Source organism: Haemaphysalis longicornis, unplaced genomic scaffold, assembly GCF_048455015.1.
Source record: "Haemaphysalis longicornis isolate Haplotype H1 unplaced genomic scaffold, Haemaphysalis longicornis Haplotype H1 scaffold_5, whole genome shotgun sequence".
NCBI lineage: Eukaryota > Metazoa > Arthropoda > Arachnida > Ixodida > Ixodidae > Haemaphysalis > Haemaphysalis longicornis.
In genome coordinates this window covers 187,941,108-187,962,438 of record NW_027526385.1, presented here as the reverse complement: position 1 = coordinate 187,962,438, position 21,331 = coordinate 187,941,108, and positions in this window count along the sequence as shown.

The window sequence follows — 21,331 nt, the reverse complement described above, 5'->3', positions numbered from 1 at the left end:
GAAGCACTGGCAAAATTCCCGCGTCAGGATTTCCCACTTTGTACAACTCGCACAGATAGTTCACTTTTTCCCTGAAATATGCGCTCAGAGTTTGCGCATTGACATCCGCATGAAGCACCGCCATTCGAGAGCGCCAGATACTATACAATCCTAAAAGCATGATCAAATCATGAAGTACATCTTCTTCATTGTTTACACTGAGGAACCTGATTTCATAGGGTGTCGCCGGATACTCCTTCTTTACGGTTCTCATGAGGACGTCCGAAAAGAAAATGGCATCCCAACAGTCTATAAACACATGTTCTGTAGTTTAAGATTTTTGACAAAGAACGCACAAGTTGTTCCAAGCAACAAAAAGGCCTCGTTCTTCCATCCATGTTTTCACAGGGAGTGTGTTGGTGTGCAGTTTAAAAAAGAAGGTTTTCACAGACGCTGGGATTACAATAGCTTTCACCCTGGACAAAACATCTTGTCCTCGGCCTGCAGAGTGCACTGCTCGGTACAGGGATACAGGAAAGCGAATTTCTTTCAGATATTTTTTCATACCCTTCCTGGAAACATTTGAGAGATAATCCGAAGAAAACAGCACAGAAAGGAACCTAACTGCGTCAACTACTTCTTTCAGATAACCTCTAATTGTAGGCCATTACTCGTTACACACTGCGCTACAAAACCGAGACAGGAGCAAGTGCTACGAACACGCCTTATGTCCTTGACTCATTTAAACTACGTCAAGAAGATACTGATACAACGAAGGCACGCGAAGCTGAACGTCAACGGAAACGACGAACTGAAAACTTTAGAGGAGGATGTTAGCGTCTCTTGCTCGGGGGGGATGTCCCGCGTCCGTGCCCCGTCCGCAGCGCCTCTGATGATGATTGTGGCAGGATGCCCCTAGGGACTGGCCAACCAAAGAATCCATCACGAGATAGCTTCGCGTTCAACCACCGTCTTCATCTTCCCGTAGCGGAACCGCTGAAGACGAAGAAGGAGAAGAAGACAAAGCTGCGAAGAGGAGGGTGTGTACGTTGCTGTCGCCCCGTCCGCAGCGCTTCTGATGATGATTTTGGCAGGATACCCCTAGAGATTGGCCAACCAAAGAATCCATCACGAGATAGCTTCGCGTTCACCCACCGTCGTCATCTTCCCGCAGGGGAACCGCCGAAGAAGAAGAGGAAGAAGACAAAGCTGCGAAGACGAGGGCGTGTACGTTGCTCTCAGCTGGTGCACCAGTTCGCGAAATTCGGGTCCCTCCAGGGCTGTCTTTTTTTTTGCTCGCCATATTGCGACCCAGCGGGGGGATGCCGGCGGAGGAGGAATGTATTCGCCGCCATTTCGGCCCACGGGGCAGTGGGCCATGTTTTTGGGCGAGAGAGGGGCGACAGTGCCACAGCCAACGGAGGTCCCACCCGCTTGCTTCTCGGAAGAGGCGCGGTCCGAAAGACTGTGCTCGGTGCAGCGCGGGGTTCACGACTCGCGGGGAAAAGGAAGCGAGAAGTGGCGGTGCAAAGTCGTGCGGTTGTGACGCGGCGGCCGGTTCTGTGGGCGGCGCTGTCGCCCCGAGTGCGACGACAGCGGCGACCTCGGCCCCCGAGAATTCCCCTCGAGGAGGGGACTGTGCGCGGCCCAGGTGTGCCCGAATTGCGTCGCCGATCAACGGGACTCATCGCAGACGACCGGCGAGCCGGCGCATCTTCCCCGACGAGACCACCGACCAAAACCGAGATAAGACATCCTCCCCTTCTCCGCTCTTCTGCGGACTCTAAAATCGCCCTCTCTATTATCGTCCTCCTTCACGTAGACTACGCGGACTTGATTATCTTCTTTCTTAGTGTACCGTGTTGTGTGTACGGGTTTATGCGTGTGTGTCTAGCGGGCCTAGTGTTAGAGTAGTTGGGGGGAAGCTCCCCAGCCCGCCTATTGTGTGCCTTACTCCTCCCCTCGTGTTACGGTCGCCTGTTTCTTAAGCCGAGCTTCGTTTTCTTTGTCTGTATTACCCTCTCTGTCTGTTTTGAATTTCCTGTGAATGTCAAGTAAAGGTCCGTTGTTTTGAGACTGTTATCCCGTGCCCCGTCTCGTGCCTCACGCCAGCGGCCAATCAGGCGTGGACCTATCGCCGGTTAGCAGGTCCGAACCACATTCTCGAATTCGCACGTAGGGGGGAGTTGTTTGTCGCTCCTCCCGTCCGAGACATCGGCCCCTAAATTACCTCACACAATTCTGTGACACACCAACGTCAACAACCTTGACCTCACCAACGCTGACGGAGACTACCGATTCTACCACAGAGACGACAACATCGACAAGAACATGATGGACGAGTTTCGGTGCCTCGAGCACCACCGCCTACTCACCGTAACACAACAGCACTTGCGTGCCTTTGCCACCGGTGTGGACCCGGACGTGGAATTCCCTCTGGCGCTACTTAACACCAGATCACTCAACATAACGGCAACGCAATGGAACCACAGAGAACCCCCATGATGCTTCGCATCCTCATCAGGGTTCCCCACGGGAAGATGGTGTAATTTTTTTGTTTTGCTGCCCCGGAATAAACCGGTGATTTCTGTTTCTTCTGTGTCGGCGCCACATCTCCCGGCTGGATCCGGGTCGCGAATCCTTCGCTCATGAAGGAGGTTCCGCGAAAGTATGTACGCCGTTTGTAAAAATTTCTAGGCCAATCTTAAGCCTTATGGAACACAAATAATTCAAATATTAAGCTTTACCCTTAAATGTGACAAAATTATTTGATGAAACTAAGAAGGAAGGGTGTTCTTTCTAGATTTTCAGCATCAAACGTTTCGGCTTAGCTCGAGACGTAAACTTGTATCGTATTTTTTGCAGCCTGCGCACTTCCGGCTTCGCCTCGAAAATTTTTACAGAGACTGTGCAAAGCGGCCGTTGTGTAAGACCAGGCCAGGCAACGTGACCCACGCAGTTTCGTCGTCGTCGCTAATGTTGGTGTACGACGGTAGGCGCCACTGCGTCTTCATCGCCGTGTCATGGCGTGCCAATGTAATGCCCTGAAAACTGCGGCTGATATTTGCCATACTGCGCGTCATAGCCCTTAAACAAGCTATAATTCAGCGATACAAATTATGATGATGAAGAAACTTCATTGCGTTGTGCCCAGGGGGAAAAATAACACTTTCGGGAGGTGTTAGACGAGTCCTTTATATTTGCTTATACAGTAGAATCCCGATAAACGGAGCTTCAAGGGAGATAAAAATTAGTTCCATTTCACAAGAGTTCGTTTAGTGAGAGAGGTGTGCAAAAGTGCAAATTTGTATGCGATCCCAGTCTTAATACCATTTCATAAAATTCTAAGCACTCAATTGATAGTTCTTCAGAAAATAAGGAACATACAAGACCTTTAGGCATAACAATCACAAAGTTTATTTGGCAACAGTTGGTCACTGTTCCCTCAAAAATGCATTAAAGAGTCGCTTTAGAAGTCAAGAATGATGTCCTTTCTTTTCTAACGCAAGTGCATGGTGTGCAAGCCGCAGGCCTCGAATGTGCAAGTGCTTACGAGCCAACGAATCTGTAGAAGACGGCAACGCGGTAATGAAGCACGAATAGCACCACGCTGGCACAAACGAGGCGGCAGGAGCTAAGCCCTGTAACCTCGAGGACTTGAATGTAGTCTGAACGACTAGAACAAGAACTGTTATATCCCATACGTCGCGCTAACACGAATGAATATTAACGACACCAGGCATACGAGGCCAACGAGGCAAAAAAAAAAAAAAAAACGAAAACAAAAACTAAACACCCTGAACCGGAAAAAGCTGATGATATTGGCTGTGGGTTTTACAAAAAGTTTTATTTTCTGTTCCGTCTATAGGATGAGGCGGAAATTTTTGATCCGATTACCGAAAGTTCTTTTTTTTTTACTTTATCTGAATACAAAACCAGCCAACTTACAGGATACAGTTCCGTTTAAGCGGCAATTCTGTTTAAGTGATTTCCGTTCATCGATATTCTACCGTATGTTCAAAATCGCCCTCCAGAACACCTGAAGGAGTATTGCAGAAGAAGAGAGGGAGAATGACAACCAACGCGCCAACGTCACCTACGAGACACTGCCGAGCAAAAAATGTTTGTCGTTATTCGTGCAACATGTCGTTGCAGCTTATTACACAGTCTCAGGGTTTGGAGAAGTGGAGAATATTCATGCTATATTTTTTTTCCCCAGAGCAAGTGGAAGAAACACTTTAAACGGCTGATCGGTGATGGATGTATGTTTCTAGATTGCGCGCGCACACGAACATGTCAACCCATGGGCACGCACATTTATAAGCAGGTTCCTCCACGTTTCTCCCTTACCCACCAACTCCAAAGTCAGAGGTTACACGCCTGGCTCCGTCATTTATATACTGGGTTTACCGTAGTGTATTAGCCGATGTGCCGACGATGCAGTAACCTTTGTTTACCTTTTTTAAGCCTTCTGAACTACACCACAATTGTAAGTTGATTTTCAGAAAGAGACGCCTTTGTCTTTTTACTGTGTTCAAGCGCAACATACCCAAAGCAATTTCACTGTGAAAACCTTTGCTGAACGACTTTCCACACGCGTTTTTTGTTAAACAAGAAAGAAGGCAGGAAAGCCTACAAAACATTACGGCCATCCGAAAATCGGAACACTTAATGGGTGTTCCGGGTGAAACTTTTTGCTGTGTAACGAGCAAAACTTGAACCTTTCTTCAGATATTACTAAGCTGTAAGGAAAGCGCACAAAGAAAAGACCATTAGCGGCTCGTATTCGCAGCCGACACTGATAAGTCCGCAGCGCCGCGCACCCAAGGCCAAGGCTGCGGCTATTATAAGCGGGAACATTCCAGTCGCCCACCAGGCTTCTCGGCTGCTATGCGCCCATAATGATTTGTGGAGCCAATAGGGCGCCAGATGTGCGGGCAAAAAGCGAAAGGAATTGCTGCACGAGAAAAAAAGAAGTGCTCCCTCATCTCCGGCTCTTTTCTGCGCTCGTGGTAATGACGCGTCATTCTGCTAGAACGAGGTCGGCCTTTATAGCATTCGAGAATTTCGCTTGAGAGGCAGAGACGACCGTTTATTGCTGCCATCAAAAGAGATTATTAGGAGTACAACTTCTCGTTCGCACGAACCGAGGAATTTAACGTTTCCTTTCTAGATTTCACGCTGCGCCGACTGTTTTATTTGATGCGGGGTGCTTCATCGGAGGCATCTCCATCTGGCCCCCTTACCTCAATAAAGCCATTCTCTCTCTTCTCTTTAACGAAGCCCTACAACGCATATTAAATTCGCGCTGTATAATTTTTGGTCTGTAGCTCCTTGCAGAAACTTTGTCTTATCTCCTATCTGCCCACCGGCTGGAAAGGAAGATCTTCCTTGTACTGAGTAGATCAATTTTGCTCTAAAAGTGACCAACCGTTTGCAAAATTTACCCTACAAAAAATGAAACATCCGACCCACAGATACAAAGGTAGCTTTACGGACGTAGTTCACAGCATCGCTGTCAGCTGACCCAGCCGCCAACAGTAGCGTAACTAAAATACGGAAGCCTTCGATGTTTCATTACTGAAGAACCATTGAATGGCGTACCGCGTACCGCAAATCGGTTTGTTTTGAAAACAGCACAACGCCACAATAGAGGTGTGCTAATTGTTCGAAGATTACTCTGGGTTCTTTGAGCATAAGGTTTAATCATATGTGCTTCCAGTCGGAAACAGTATGTTTTCATACTTTGTGATTCCGGCACCTGTTGAGAGAAAAGAACCCGTAATCCGAGGCCAACTTCGCTGCACGTGTCAGGGCCTCGCTAAGGGAAGTGTATACCCCGTGATTTCTAGTCTCCCTTCACCCCAGAGGACTGCCGAGCCGCCGAAAGCAGGAATTTGCCCGCCAACTCCAGGTAATTCCAAAATTACGGATACCGTTTACATAAAACCTGCCAGATTTTACGTGTACTGCGTGCGTTTGTATGTGTGTTCCTGTCTATGCGTTTGAGTGCCGGTGTTAACATCATCATCTGCGTCGTCGTAGTTGTTACCATTAGCCCATATTTACGCCCAGTGCAATACGAAGGGCTTCCCCCAGTCGTCCAAGCACACGCTGTCTCAATCCCTCGATTGCGGCCCGGAATTTTCTGGCATCATCCATCCGTCAATTTTTCTGCCTTCCTCTGCTTCTACTCCACTCTCGCAATGCTTCCGCTTATCACCGTGGTTCGCCCCACGTCCTTTCTCTACATTACAATCACGGCACAATTCCGCTCTTAATTTGACATCGAATGTCTCCCATGAGAGCGGGCTCCCTAATCCGAGACTAGTTTTCTCTAAGACTTAATTCTACCATTGGGCTTCCCATATTTCGTTCGTCCGATCTGAGCGTTCAAAGCGTTCAGTCAAGGGGTTCAGCAAGGCACAGGTTTCTGGCACGTAAGTCACAAGCGGGATTCCGCACTTTTCTCAATCGTGACGCCCTTTCTTTTCTAATAAACGTTTATCTCTGTCTCTCTCCTCAGTGACAAAGGAAGCCCGCTAACCTTCATATTTTGCGAGAGATTGCCCTGCCGCATAACGGCCCTCGCAGGCCTTGTGCTACACCTGGTTTGCGGAGAAAAGCGAGAAGAGACCGATTCCGGGGGCCCCATATCCAACGCTGGAGGCCTTGGAAAAGCTTCCTATTGTTCAAAGGACGAAAAAGTATGTGTTTTATTGATTTCACGTGAGAACCATCTCGTTTCCCTTGCACCGTGTGTGCAATGTTCGCAATCATAGCTCAAGAAATAAAAAAGGGTTTAGGTTTGTGGCAAGTCGTTTTCAGGGCCAGAATGGTCGGGCTTCCGTGGAATATGGGCTGCGGTCGTTAACGGAGCATTGCTATGATCAGCCCCGTTGTTGGGGCCACTCCCTAGGCTAAACACAGACGGGGTTCGATGGCGCATTACTCTTCTCGGTCCATTTCTCATGATTAAGAGCTGTTCAGACAGAGTTGTGGATGATAAATCTTTCCCCCGGGAAGCCTTTATACGAGAGCAGGCGTAGTGAGAACGACGGCCTTTTTCATCACACATTGAAAGAGATGGCAGTAGCTGCCATTTTGCTATCAGGGAGAAACATGGAATGTGTTGAAATTTTGCCTAACTATGCAATTACCAGCGAAATGATGCTTATATTGCGAAAAGGAATGGTACGTTTGGTAGGCTTGTCTTAACCGTCCACGGCTTAAGTTAAATTTCCAAACTTCCAACCCTTAAACTTTATTTAAACTGCTAAAAAAATGAACAGTAGACCTAAAGTAGCACCTATGGCTTGATCATTGGCAGGAGCTCAAAAAGGAGCGATACCTTTGTCTCTTACGGAGTTGGAGGGCAGCGCAAAAAAATCGTTTAAGAAGGCTGTTTGTTCGTCTTGGTCGGATTAGCCTGGTGAGGTCTAACACTGTGCCGTAACCGTTAATACTACAGCAAAGCTGCAGTAATCCTCCGTCAAGTCGTACACAGCCATGTTATATATAACCCCTTTCCACCGCTGCCGCGAAAATGGCTGTTAAAGCCGCAATATTCCTGTCTGAAAAACGGCCGTTTCGGGTGCTTTTGCGGTCTATGGCATGGCAGCAATTTATTTGGTTACACGTTTCTTTAGCCAGTTGAAATTTGTCCCGATAATCTGCCAACATCGTTGTGGGAGCGTAAATGATCGTTCTTTTGTTTTTAGAGGAATTTACTGATTCAACTCTAGCCTGAAACAGGTCGCGCGGAAGTTTAAGATCAGCCGTTTTTGAACAAATACACAACGTATTTGCATTAAATGGCTCTTCTTACGTACTCTGAAGGCAAAAAAAGGAATCCACATCTCGCCGTTTGTTTTCTTATTCAGAAAGCCAGTACATCCTGTATCGACAAAACGGGATGGAGACTGTTCTAGTCACGCACTGTATAGAGGAAGAACATGTAGAGAAAAGAAACCCAGAAGTTATCTCCGGAGATTGTCATTAGGTTGGAAACGTATATTGTTTGTCTTAAGTGAAAAATTGGCACCATTACGTTTAATTTCTCCAGGTTTGGCACATTTTCTTAAAATTACATGCATTTTCTCGGCGTCTCCATAAATTACTCGAAAACACTTGCAATTGCCTGCAATTGCTTGAATTGTAATTCACGTCAGAAATTCTAGAACTAATTGGAATTGGGTAGGTTGACAACTTGCAATTATGCGTAATTTCACGTGACAAGAAAATTCCTAATAAGGCGAACTTTTCGAGCACTCGTGGGCGTGTGGGCGTGTGCGTGCGTATGTTTACATGCGTCACTTCTTGCCCTGACGGCCACGGTTTGGGCGCATGCAGCTCCACTCGGGATAGGCTAGCCAGCCAGCCACACCTCTTAATTAAGCAGTTGGCAGTTCCCAAAGAATGCTGAGCACAAAATAATACTATCAAACAAAGAGGAAGAAAGGGTTCCCCTATGCTGAGCTTAACTGTCGCATTTAGAAGTGTATGGTATTGATGTAACCTGCAGATATATTTAAAATCATGGCTGTAGCTGTCAACATTGTGAGTGGTACAGCCAATGTTTATGGCAAGACACGCCGAAAATATGCCTGAAGTGCTCTAATGAGAATATCACACGGCATTTTCAGCCTTGTGAAATTTAGCACTTCCGCTGTTTCTTAAGAAACGAAATTATCTCCCATTTTTCTTCGGTACACGAAAGGTGAATGCTGCTACCGAACATTCATCGATTAGCGTGAGACCATTTTGTTTCGTTTACCCTCCACTTAAGCAAAACATCTTACTTGTGTTCCATTGCACGAGCTACAACGTTGGACACTTTTGTTTTCTTGAGTTTGAAATACTGGTGATTAAAGTTCTTTCATGCGCAGCATGCATATCTGGCGTGCGATGAAGAAGCAGCCACGCCCGGTGAAATGTTTAAGAATGGATAGGATCAGCTAAGGCGGTCAGAATGTAGGCCTATGACTATGTAGCGCTCCTGCTTAACAGCGCCTTGGAAAAGACGGTGCATGGTTGCAGGACATTCAGTGCTGGTTGATTTGTGCAAACCAAACTACACGCTTCGTGGGATGCTGGACGTCTGATTGCGTCGTCTATTACGTGAGCGTATTCTTTCAATACAGTTAAATACATTGCTGTATGATTAGTACCTGCCTTGTTCGGTTTCCTTGTTCGAGGTGGGTTGATGAGCTCAAACAATGACATAAATCTTGAAATGCCGAAGTGGAAGTGTTGTAAACGCATAATGCTACCAAATAGTTGATTCAATGAAAAATAAAATGGTGCTTTTTTCACAACGAATGAGCCCTGTAACGTGAACTTTTGCTGATTCTTGAGTCGTGAAGAAGTCTCAAACTTTGTGCCTTCAGTAGAACCGGGACGATGAGAAAACGGCGTCTGGAGCCTACTGTACCGCCGCCGTTGGTGATTGGGGTAATAAATTCGGCTTTGTCTTTCTAACAGAACCTGAAGACCATGACGTTCTTGTCTAAGGTTGCTTACTCGCATCACCGGAGCCGCTTCTGCATAAAGGCCGCGGATTCGATTTTGTTTAGGTTGCATTACTACCATGAACGCCACCATTGTATCTGCCTGCTGCGCATTTAAGCCGAACACGCGTAATGTTAGTAAATCATAATGGTCAGCCACCTGAAACTTTTCGCTCCGCGAAAGGGACCGGAACTATGTGATGGCAAACCTTTGGCAGATGAGGTGAACTGTATAACTTGTCGCGTGACCTTTACAAATGAGTGGTGTCTGCAACGTGCCTCCCCTTGTTACTCAGCCTTTTCGACGCAACAGCTTTCGCCTAATTTATTTGGCCACTCCAGACACTTCTAAGCCAAGTTCACATGATATATCGAATTTTATTTTAGGCCATTTTGCCGTGCCTAAGCGTCGTACCCCATCGTTCCTTTACCAGCTATAATGTCGGTGCCCAACAACTCCTACGCCCTCGTCTATTTGAGTAAGAATATTTGTGAGGGATAGCGCTGAGCCGCATGGCGAGAAAGAATGAAAAAATAGACGTGCATTTACTAGTAATGCCACTTAACGGACACTGCAAATCAACTCCTGTACGGACGTCGAAGGCTAGTATACCCCAAGTGGTCTTGCCGGGTATGAGTAGAGCATTTCCTTGCACGTTTACTGAGGTCCACTGTCCGGCTGAATCCAATTGTTCCTATAAAAATGATGGGGAAATCCCTGGTGCACGTTTTAAAAGCTGGAAACTAGAGCTGAATATGAAACCACTCGTGTTTGTGTGGAAAATAAATCACGTTTTCTAAAGGGATATGTACGAATTCCGCATAATTAATCCAAAGGGGAGCGCAGAAACTGCCATTCATCGTACCATGATGCACAACCAATGGCACTTACAGGGTTCCATCCTTTGTTGTTCCTGTGTTTTCTCAACTAATCGCTGCATCTAGTGTTAGGCATCATTTAGTATTTTTACCCTGCCTCGGAAGACAAGTCATTAGTTGTGCCGGCTATTTGTTGCACCTCCTCTAGATTCCATCCCCAACCAATCTCCCTTCTTTCATTTGAGCTGTATGTCCGTCACTTTACGTAGTCTTTTCATTCCTAGCCCTAAATACATCCTCATCTTCTCTGCTAATGTTGTAGCGAAGCTTATCTAGCAGAATATATTTACGCGAAGTGGTGGTGGGTGCTCTGGGTGGCGGGCGCTCCTTTTCCGCCCTCGCAAACCTCCAAAAGTTGGCTCAGGCTATGGCTGTTGCTGACGTCAAAGTGACGTCGACAGAGTAGCAGACTACAGGTGTTCGGATAAGAAATTGACGAAAAGTGCGCGGTGTTATGATAAAAACCGGCCCTGAGCATATTACTCCTTTTTTAGGCAGGTTTAGCCACCATTGACACTCCATCAAGCGAAGAAAACACTTCACTGTCATGCTATATATATATTGTAGGCTCCTTCATCTTCCGGATGTTTGCCGTAATGCTTCTAACGATGGCGAATCGTCGTACTGTTCAGGCGGATGCACTTGATCACACTCGTATGGGGTGTTTCTTATTGCCAGGAACTGTGATCTGGTTTGAAATTGGCGCCCGCGTGCGGGGCCCAGCACGTAGAAAAATAGCGGGAAACTCGGCGTGATGACACGCGGAGGAGACAGACGAAGACGAGAAAGAAGGAAGATTCTCGGTCGCCATGTTAAAGCTTGTTTTGCCCTGTACTTACTGTAAATACAGTTTGCTTTCTTTGCTTTCCGTTCGCCTTTGAGATTCTTCAACAACTGGTGCCGAAAGACCGGGAGCTGTGGAACGCCCTACAGTGAAAGAGACAGCGGAAAAGCTTCGGGTGTCCACCAGGAGTGGAGCGGTGCGACCGGTGTTCGGAAGCAAGGATGAACCGACTGAAGGAGAAGCGTACTGCTCGGCGGCAACAGAATACTCGCCTCATCAATGAAGCAAAAGCTGTCTTGGATACGGCGGACATCGGCGAGCTGGCGTCGTTGCGTGAAAGACTGCAGGCCAACAACGACGAATTGGAAAGGCTGAATGTTTTGTTCGAAGAGCACCTCAAGGACGAAGAGGTCGCAGCGGAAATGGAGGCTGTACTGAAGTACGAAGACGCCGCTAAAGGTATGCTCGCTCAATTAAAGTCAAGAGAAGCAAAGCTTCAATCAAGCCACGTGTCACCTATCCCAAGGAACCCGTCACATACGAGGGTGGATCAACGCGAGGAACTAGCGCGAGGCAGTTCCGTCAAGCTTCCGACACTCAAACTGCAGTCCTTCGACGGGGAGATATGCCAGTGGCCTAGTTTCTGGGAGCATTACCAGGCGTCTGTTCATACCAACGACTGTCTAACTAAGGGAGAAAAGTTCCAGTACCTACGTACGCTTCTCAACGGCAAGGCAGCTGCGTCTATCGCGGGCCTTCAAGCGACGAGTGAATGCTACGATGATGCCGTCGACATTCTTAAAAGGCGCTTTGGTGACACTCGACGCATCGTTCAAGAGCATCTGGCTCGCTTGAGGTCTCTGCCCTCGGTGCAAGCATCGGACGACGTGAAGGGTTTGCGCAAGCTTATGGACTACGTGCACTGCCACATGAGGGGACTTAAAGCCTTGAACATCAGTTCGGCTACCTATGCGACCATGCTGACGGACATCATACTGCAAGCTTTACCAAGCGACGTCGTCGTTGGCTATCATCGACTGGTGGCGACCTCTAAGATCTCATCCACGTCGCGCACCGAACAGCAAGACGAAGGCGGGCGGTCGCTATCCCCGACAACTTGCGAAACAGGCACGGCAGAGCGTGAGCTGCAAGGTCTTCTTGAATATCTGCTGGTAGAGGTAGAGAGTCGAGAGCGAAGTGGGTTGGCTGATCGCCAAGATAAAAGAAGTCCTCGAAGTGGATTTGACCGCAAACAATTGGCGCACCTACCAACTGCAGCCGTACTGCATACTGTCGCTCCACAGGAAAACAAGAGCTGCTTCTTTTGCTGCTCTCCGAAGCATTCTACCGAGAACTGTGATGTAACTATCACGAAAGAAGAAAAGTTGAAGAAGCTCGCCAAAGACAACCGATGCTTTCGGTGCACTACGCGTGGGCATCGTTCAAAGGATTGTCGCCGGAAAGTAAAGTGCAGCAAGTGTCAAGGGCGGCATGTTTCATCTATGTGCGATCCAACGTGGCAACCCAAGAAAGCTGAAGTCACAAAGAGTGTGAATTCTAACAGCCTTCACACAAGCACGTGTTCATACATTACTAACGAGGTACTTCTGCAGACGTTCCGGACTTGGGTTGTCGGAAGTCAGCGTTGCGCGTACATTCGTGCAATAGCAGACGGCGGAAGCCAGACAACGTTTATTCGGGAGGATATTTCCAAGACCCTATGCCTGAAAGAGCTTGGAAGTACGAGTCTCCAGTTGAATACGTTCGGACAGGCGGCTGCAACTTCACAGCGTCGGCGCCTCGTGGAAGTATGTCTGCGCAGTCAGTACGACGGTACGGAGCATCTTATACAAGCCGTTGAAGTCCCATTCATTTGCCAAGATATTGTCCAAGTGCCGGTTGAACATGACTTCGTGAAGACACTGGAAGACAGTGGTCACAACATCGCCGACAAACTTTATATACCGGGCATGGCAGCCGTACCTGGTATTGGGCTGCTTGTGGGCTGTGATCACCTCTGGCAGCTGATGACTGGAGAGATAAAGCGCTACTCTGGTAACGCAGGCATGGTGGCTCTTGACTCCGTCTTCGGATGGATGTTTCAAGGACCTCTCTCATTGAGTGCATCAGTTAACTTGACGATGAACACCTGCGTTCTACGAGTGAGTGCGTCAGCGGAACCAGCAGACAGCATCATGCAGAAGTTCTGGGAGCTTGAGAGCATAGGTATTGTGGACCAGGACAATACTATAAATGAGGCCTCGGACGTTCTCTGTGAGTTCAAGCGTAACCTCAAGTTTAAGGAGGGCCGCTACGAGGTTGCACTCCCATGGAAAGATAATGGTGGTCGCTTGGACGACAATAAGACGCAAGCTATGAAGAGACTTCTGGCTCTCGGGATGAAATTGCGGCGCCATCCCGAATTCGGGCAGCAATACGACTCCACCATTCGGTCCTACATGACTTTGGGACACGCAGAGCGGGTAAAGGAAATCGGACCGTCATCCTTTCCGGTGTATTACATGCCGCATCATGCAGTGATTCGCAGCGAGTCCACGACTACCAAGGTCCGAGTGGTTTTCGACGCATCGTCACATGGGCCGGAGTACACGTCCCTCAATGAACACTTGGAAAAAGGCCCAAGGCTTCTGGCAGACTTGACCACACTGTTGATAAAATTTCGGTTGCATCCCATCGCTCTGACCGCAGATATTGAAAAAGCGTTCCTGCAAATCTGCATTCTAGAGCAAGACAGAGATGCGCTGCGGTTTCTGTGGTTCAAGCAAGTTCCCTCGGACGAGAATCCTAAACCTGAAGTGGAAGAATGGAGGATGACAAGAGTACCGTTTGGTACCACAGCAAGCCCATTTTTGCTGAACGCCACCTTACAACATCACTTGAGGCTTGTCAGCGGTTCCTTTCGGGACACGGCTGCCCTACTCGCAAAGTCGTTTTACGTCGACGACTTGCTCGTGGGAGCCGACACCGACCAAGAGGCGCAACGTGTTTTCACGGAAGCTAACGCTATACTAGAGTCAGCAGGTATGCGTCTTAGGAAGTGGACCTCTAACTCGACACACCTACAGCAGCTGTTAGAGCAGGAAGAAGGCATCACTTCTACTGACGGAACACTCAAGATTCTTGGCATGGTATGGGAGCCCCGAAGAGATCTCATGACCATAGCTTCAAAGTCTGTACTTAGTTTTTTTGACAAAGATCGAAACTCCAAAAGATCAGTGCTCCATACAGTGGCATGAATTTTCGATCCTCTCGGAATGATCGCACCATTCACAGTTCAAGCCAAGATATTATTTCAAGAGATATGGAAACGGGATGTCTCTTGGGATGAGGATCTTCCACTTGACATCGGAGCGCAATGGCGACGTTGGCGATCGGACCTCCAGGAACTTGGCAGCGTCAAAATACCTCGCTGGGTACATTTATCCCCAGAGGCTACGGCAGCTCAACTGCACATATTTTGTGACGCGAGCCCAAAGGCATACGGAGCATGCGCCTATTTAAGGCTTCAAACCAACAGCAATTGCGTGAAAACAGAACTGGTGATGGCCAAGTCAAGAGTCGCTCCTATGAAGACGTTGACATTGCCGCGACTCGAGCTTCTCGGCGCCGTCCTCGGGGCCCGGATGTCAAATTTCTTGGAAGCATCTCTTGCCAAAGTACCGTGTAACGTTGAAACTATATTTTGGACAGACTCCCGCATCACTCTGCATTGGATTACGGGTAATCCATCACAATGGAAAGAATTTGTCAAAAATCGAGTCACTGAACTTCAAAGACTGACGGCTAGGACACAGTGGCGGCATTGTCCCGGAAATTGCAATCCTCCCGATCATCTCACTCGCGGGGTGTCATTGCACATTCTGAAAACCGATGAACGATGGTGGCATGGACCCACGTGGTTACTGAAAGACCCTACAGATTGGCCTAAGGAAGAGTCAGAGATTGGGTTGAAAGGCGTCGACGACGAAAGGGAGAGATGTGTGCAAATCTGCTTTGTGAGGACTGTGAATCCCATCTTGGACTTGGCGCGGTATTCCAACCTGTTGCGAATTCTCCGAATCACCGCTTGGATTCTGCGATTCATCAGAAATTGTAGAAATGTTGCCAACCGGATATCTACATCCATCTCAGCGGAAGAGATTAAGGACGCTGAATTGTACTGGATCCGCGTTGTTCAACAAGACAGTTACGGTGAGGAGCTCGAGCGGCTCTTGAATCAAGCTCCTCTCGACTGCCGATCAAGCATTCGGATGCTCAGTCCGTTCCTTGACTCAACGGGATTGATGCGTGTACGAAGCAGGCTAGAGTTCTCTCAAGAAGAACAGGAAGTCAAGCACCCTCTCTTACTGCCACCTTCCCACGCGTTCACCGAACTTGTAATTCGCGATTGCCACCAACGAACACTTCATGGCGGGACTCAAGACACATTGACCGAGCTACGACAGAGATTCTGGGTCCAACGTGGTAGACAAATAATAAAAAAGGTAATCGGTAGATGCAACACCTGCATAAGGACACGACTAAGACCAACCAGTGCACCTGTAGCCCCTTTACCTGGTGATAGAGTGCGCCGCTCGGATCCCTTCGAGGTAGTAGGGATAGACTTCGCTGGACCTCTTTATGCTCGCACTGAAAGCTCATCTGCGAAAGTTTACATTGCCTTGTTTTCATGTGCAGTTACGAGAGCCCTGCATTTGGAGTTGGTTTCGAGACTGTCGAGTGAAGCGTTTCTTCTAGCCCTACGAAGATTCACGTCTCGCCGTGGACTCCCGGCTGTCATCTACACGGACAATGCACGAACTTTCAAAAAGGCATCCAAAGATATCGCATCGTTGGAAAAGGCGTTCCTGGACGTAAAGTTTCAAGATTACTGTGCTCAAACACGCGTGCAATGGAAGTTTATTGTAGAAAGAGCGGCGTGGTGGGGCGGATTTTGGGAGCGTATGGTGCGAACCGTAAAATCCTGTTTACGGCGAGTCCTGGGGAAAGCTGCACTGACGACTGAAGAACTGACGACTGTACTTCAAGAGGCAGAGGCGGTCATTAATTCCCGTCCGCTCACGTACCTTTCTGCAGCACCAAATGACCCAGAGGTACTCACGCCCGCGCACTTCCTAATAGGAAGGAGGCTTGTTGCGATACCTGCGGGTCAACCACCAACAGCGGAATCAACAAGAAGCGAAGTCACGCGAAGGTGGCTCCATCGTAAACGGCTTGCGGAACAGTTCTGGAGGAGATGGCGTAAGGAATATTTGTTGCAGTTGCGCTCTTTCCACCATGCGAAAAATGTGCCCACCCACGAGCTCAAAGTTGGAGATTTGGTGCTTGTGCACGAAGAAAAAGCTCCTCGACAAATGTGGAAGACTGGTCGGGTTATACAAGTTATCATGGGACGCGACCACAACGTCCGAGCCTGCATTGTGAGGATTCCTAGCGGAGCTACATTGCGACGACCGGTGCAGCTACTGTACCCAATAGAGCTTACTGCAGCGTAGACGGAGATTACAACCCTCAGTGCTGGGGCCGGGAGGATGTTTCTTATTGCCAGGAACTGTGATCTGGTTTGAAATTGGCGCCCGCGTGCGGGGCCCAGCACGTAGAAAAATAGCGGGAAACTCGGCGTGATGACACGCGGAGGAGACAGACGAAGACGAGAAAGAAGGAAGATTCTCGGTCGCCATGTTAAAGCTTGTTTTGCCCTGTACTTACTGTAAATACAGTTTGCTTTCTTTGCTTTCCGTTCGCCTTTGAGATTCTTCAACATGGGGCTTACTAATTCATCACCCACGGGCTTAAAAAGCATCGTTTACTGATACAAAAAGGTTCTACAAATTCTTATAGATGTTCCCAATGGCCTTGTTTGCTTAGTTTAGAAATATATCACTTGTGTAGCGAGATAAACAGCAAACAAGAAACGCATTTTGGTCTAACCACTTTTCACTAGATGGCGCTGAGTGTCTAGCAAGCCAGAGTTCTCTTTTTGTATTTCAGCACAGTAGTGACATATCTCTAAAATAAGCAAATGAGGCCGTTGTGAATAGTAATATGTATTTGCAAAGCTTTGCGTATTAGTGCACGATGGTTTTTAAGTCCGTGGGTTATGAACTAGCAAGTCTCATAGGGGTGTTAACAGGTGAGTCATCCTCAAAGGCGCTCGACATCAAGTACGTACTTCCAAGCTCTCGATCCCTGCTTTCACTGATATCCTAGGGCTGCAGTGCGACTTCTGCTCAGGTATGTTCCAATCATTGCACATTGTTTTTTTTTTTTTGCCTGTAGTCTCCAGTGCATTCCGAATAATTCGATGATCAGCTCAAGTTCGGGTCCCTTTCTCGCTTCCATCTGATTCATCGATGTAAATCGTCTATCCTAAAAACAGGCAGCTACAAAAACTGATGTCGCCCTCCATTTCCAAGTAACGACTAAATAGATATAAAGAAACCAGGGAGACTTGTTCCAAGCGGCTGCCTATTCTCAGTGCATTGTGGTAAGGAAGTACGCGAGTTTTACTGTCATGGTACTATGGAAATGGGGCTCGCCAAAATCTAGCGTGATGACAGAAACAGCATCAATTTTTTTCGCCTTGACGAATCAACTGCGTAGCTGATAAGATAAGCTGAGTAAACGACTGAATCGCTTAAGCCAGAGCGGGAAACGGCATCCCTTTGAATTCTGACACAGAACCTGGGTGCCAGAGCAGAACTCAGAACGCCAGTTTCCTAGTTTCTTCAGACCAGCCACCGATCTATGAAATTACCTGTTCACCCTGCATAACAACACATTTTACGCCACAGAGTTACTGCGCCCGTATTCCATTTAGGTTGCGAATGCATGTCGGAAAATAAGTGTAATAGTAACGATATGCTTTCTGCAATAAGCTTTAGATTACACCCAAGTCGCAAAATACTTACGCTGATAACGGCCGGTCGTTTTCTTATGAATTCAATTCAACTAGAGATAAAGAACGCAGAATGAGAATTAAAATTGGCGATCTTACAGAATTTCAAGGTATTAACCAAAGCTTGAGAAGCTGCACGTGGTAGAGAAAAATATTGCCACGACTGTAAGGTTGATTTCGCTCTCAGCGGAATCCTATTAGGGATTTTGATAATGCATCAAAGAAGAAGAAGAAGAAGAAGAAGGTTTGGGGCCGCTTGGGGGCCGAGGGAAGAAGACGAGAAAGAAGTCGAAGCTGACTTGGAATGGCTTGCTGTCGGGCACAAGTTCGCCTTTTAGAATAAACTCTCTCTTTCCACCTGGTACAACCCTCAACATGTGAGTTCACCGTTACAGCATGAAGAGGTGACCTGCGGAGAGACCACTATACAGGAAGCCTGTCGTCCTGTGTTGTTTATGTCTACACCGGATCGTGCTTTGCTAAAAATTGTCTTTAGCTTTAACACCCATAATAATTAACTCAAGCACTTCTCCTTACAGGGATGTTTAAACGACGTGTTCTTACTGGGCGCCCCAACAAACGTTTTTAAGGTCACTGAAGCGCTTCTAAACTGAAAAGGGCCTCGCCACCACAGTAACTGTCGACTAAAACTCTTGGTTAACATTAGGCTTATTCCCCATCATCCCCCCACATTACGACCTAAGTACGGGACGCCGTTACTTGTGGGCGCATTGAGGGGGAAGACGGCTGACGCTCTGGCAGTCGGATGTTCGCCGATAAATACTGAGGACACCACGTGAAAAACATCGAGGGGTCTTTTGCCCAGCACATAAAGCAACACGAATGTCCCAGTGACTCGCTCGTTTTTAGAATCTTATGCCGTGGTGTAATGGCCACAAATAATTGTTGCAATTGTAGATGTCTGAGAGAACTGAGTCCTACTCCGCGGAGGCATTTCATATGGTATGTGATGAGATGGGCTTTACGGTAATCTTCAATACCCCTGCATTCACAGGGATCTTCTGTGAAGCCACAATCTAGATCAGCAGCAAACGCACGTCTTCACAGGTGGCGAAGTTGCAATGGATAATATGGAAGTGATTAAGATGTGTGCGGGGGTAAGGTGTAAGTGAATGTTAGCCGCCGAACAGCTATGGGGGTCTCACAGAATATAGCGTCTCAGACAGGTGGCCTGCTCCTGCAGCGTGGTCATCGGGCGCAAAGCTGATGGCGTGTTTCGTCAGTCTACACATTTTTTTGTCTAGCTCGTGTTATCGTTGAGAAAGAGAGAGAGAGAGAGATGCATACTTTTTATTTCTGGCCAAGCTTAGGGACGGTTGAGCCGCGGAAGCGTAGCTCTCTGGGCCCGAGCCCGTCGACAAGGGCGCACTGGGACTGGGTGTTAGAGAGAGAGAGAGAGAGAGAGAGAGAAACACGTTTTATTCCTGATCAGGCTTAGTACGGATGGTGGAGCCGCGGAAGCGCAGCTTTATAGGCCCGAGCCCTGTCGACCAGGGCGCACTGGGACTGGGCGTCCGAGCGCGCAAGGCAGAGAGCCAGGAGTCGGGGGGGTTGGGTAGGGGAAGAGGAAGCAGGGCGGGGCAGTGCCAGATGGCGTGGAGGGTGTCTTCGTGGCGTGGAGGGTGTCTTAGTAGTCCCCGCAGTGGGGAAAAGCGGGAGTGGGAAAGAGGGATGGAGATATGTGGGTGAGAATTGATCGAGTGGGGAGGGAATGGGTTTGGATTTGTCTCCAGAGGGATGATTCAACGGGGGATAACGAGAGGTGAGGGGGTGCAAGGGTGATGAGTGAAAGCCTGTGATGGAGGGCGATTTCACGGAAGGTGAACAGTGGCTCTAGGTGAGGAGGTGGTTGGGAAGAGAGGAGGGGGCTGTGCTGAGGGGTCCGGTGTATCAAAGCTCAGGTCGGCTCGTGGGCCTCCTCCGCGCAGGCAAAGCCCATATGTCTAGGAGTTCACCAAAGAGAGATGGTGCATTCAGGAGGGGGTCTGGAACAGAGAATTTTGTGGGCGAGGGGCGAAATGATGCCCCTGCAAAAATTTCTAACGGCCGTTTGTGAATTACTTAATATGAGGGTAGGGTGGGGGGGTGGGTTGGCTAGGGCGATTGCTGCTTACTCCGCTTCGTGGGGATGGGTTGCGCGGATGGTGCCTGAGGTAGAAGGGGTTGAGGTGTGGTTTACTGCTGCTATAAGGTATGTATGGGGGGGGGGTTGCTGTTCTGCAGCATCAACGTATACCGTGTCCGAGGAGAAAGGGAAGTGTTGGGCATGGTATTGTGCTCGCGTCAGGCGACGGCTCGTGTGATAGGCGGGGTGCATGTTGCTGTAGCAGGGGGATGGGCAGGGAATAGAGAACCTCTCGATATTGCGGAGGTATGAGGAGGGGCGGGGAGTGGTGGACGGGCAGGTTAATTTTGAAGGATAATAGGGCGGTTCTGTCGGTCTGGGTAACGGGCAAGGCGGGATAGTTGGGCCTGTCGGTGTGCTTCTATAAGTTCGGATGGCGTGTTAGTGGTGCCCGTGTGGACAAGAGCGTCGGAAGCAGCCCGGGGGGGGGGGGGGGGGGGGTAGCTGTAGCGTACGGTGATATACTATAGTGCGCGTTGTATGGCCTCCGTTCGTGTCATTTCGGTGCGGGTGATGGCGAGGTATGGTAGGGTATACGTGATGCGTGGGTTGAAAAGGGCGTGGGTATTGTCGAGGCGATATGACTCCCGAGGGCCATGTCCTCGCGCGATGACGCGCCGTAGGAGTGCCGATATTTGCTCTGCGTGGGTCTTGAGTGGGTGGATGGTATGTGTGTTGTGTCTATTTTGTTGAATAGTGAGCCGCAGTATTTTATTCTGGTTTTCTAGTGGCATGGAAGAGCCCGACAAAGCGACTTTGATGTGGGGCGTCCATTGTTTCGGTCGGTTGGTGGGTAGTAGTATAGAGGGAACTGTCGCTGGTTGGGGGAGCAGGATAGTCCTGCTGCCGCCACCGTCACTGTGATTATTGTTGCCGCTAGTTGGAGTGTGTGTTGGATATGCGCGTCGCTGCCTCCTGAAGTCCATACTGTGTAGACTGTATACAGTCTCAAAAAAGCTGTGCGATTCACTGAAAATACGAACAACATTTTCGAGTAGTAACGCTGTGATCAGCCGCTCAGATCGTGCCGGGTGGCCGAATTCAACAAAATACGCTCAGCGCAGTTTCTGTTTGTCTCCTACAAGGTAGTGCACATATTTCCCACGTAAAACGTA